We start from the raw sequence: 799 nt of genomic DNA, 5'->3' as shown, positions 1-799 counted from the left end.
TTTTTTTTTTTTTTTTTTTTTTTTTTTTTTCCTCCTTTTTTTTCTTTTTTTCTTTTTTTTTTTTACGCGTTTCCAATCATGCGTTCGCACTCTCGCTATCGTTCATGTTCACAATCGCGCTCTCGCGGGTTAAGTTATCGTTACAGCTTCGTTCGATATATCCGTTTCTTCTACGCCCGTTTCTTACGTAGAAAATAACGCGGAAAGCTTTTCTCGAACGATATATTCCTCGAATAATAATTTTCGGTGGGGAAAACGCGAAATATTCTCGTTCGAATCGAATCTGAAAATGATGGTAGGCGAGTAAGCGCGCGTGCGGGTTTTTGCGGGATGCCAAACGCACGAATCACTTACGTCCGGTCGGTGTGCGTACACTCGCATTTGAGAGGTACAATATATAAAATTAAAACGATATTTGATTCGTTATACCTTTGTCCGCGTAATCGCGCGATATTAAATTGTCACGAGGCTGGTAATTTTTTTTTTATTTTTTCTCTTTCTCTCTCTCTCTTTCTCTCGCTCTCTCTCTCTCTCTCTCTCTCCCTCTCCCTCTCCCTCTCCTCCCATCCGTTGCGAAACTTTTCTCTGCGAAATATCGTCGGAGTCGTTGTTGCTTTTATACATCGTCACCGTTTGATAGTTGTTGGAAAATTGTTCGCGTGGTACGCGTGTTCGATGCGCGGCCAATCTTTAAAAGAGAATTCTCCCGATAAATTTGATACAACGCTAATTTAATATGTAGAACGTTTTCCCCAATTTTTCCCTGCCTCGATTAATCAGCGTTTCTCTCCCTTTATTG

At 40.7% G+C, this 799-nt stretch overlaps 2 protein-coding genes across 2 annotated transcripts in view; one reads left to right on the top strand and one right to left on the bottom strand.

The window, feature by feature from the left end:
- LOC102680176 (DNA (cytosine-5)-methyltransferase 3C-like) overlaps window positions 1–799 on the top strand; it is a 43,955-nt gene that overhangs the window by 14,418 nt on the left and 28,738 nt on the right. The window lies entirely within an intron of this gene.
- LOC102673730 overlaps window positions 1–799 on the bottom strand; it is a 34,406-nt gene that overhangs the window by 16,857 nt on the left and 16,750 nt on the right. The window lies entirely within an intron of this gene.

The sequence above is a fragment of the Apis dorsata genome, unplaced genomic scaffold (genome assembly GCF_000469605.1).
Source record: "Apis dorsata unplaced genomic scaffold, Apis dorsata 1.3 scaffold_344, whole genome shotgun sequence".
NCBI lineage: Eukaryota > Metazoa > Arthropoda > Insecta > Hymenoptera > Apidae > Apis > Apis dorsata.
The sequence above is the reverse complement of the archived record's forward strand: the minus strand, read 5'-3'. Positions and strand labels throughout refer to the sequence as shown.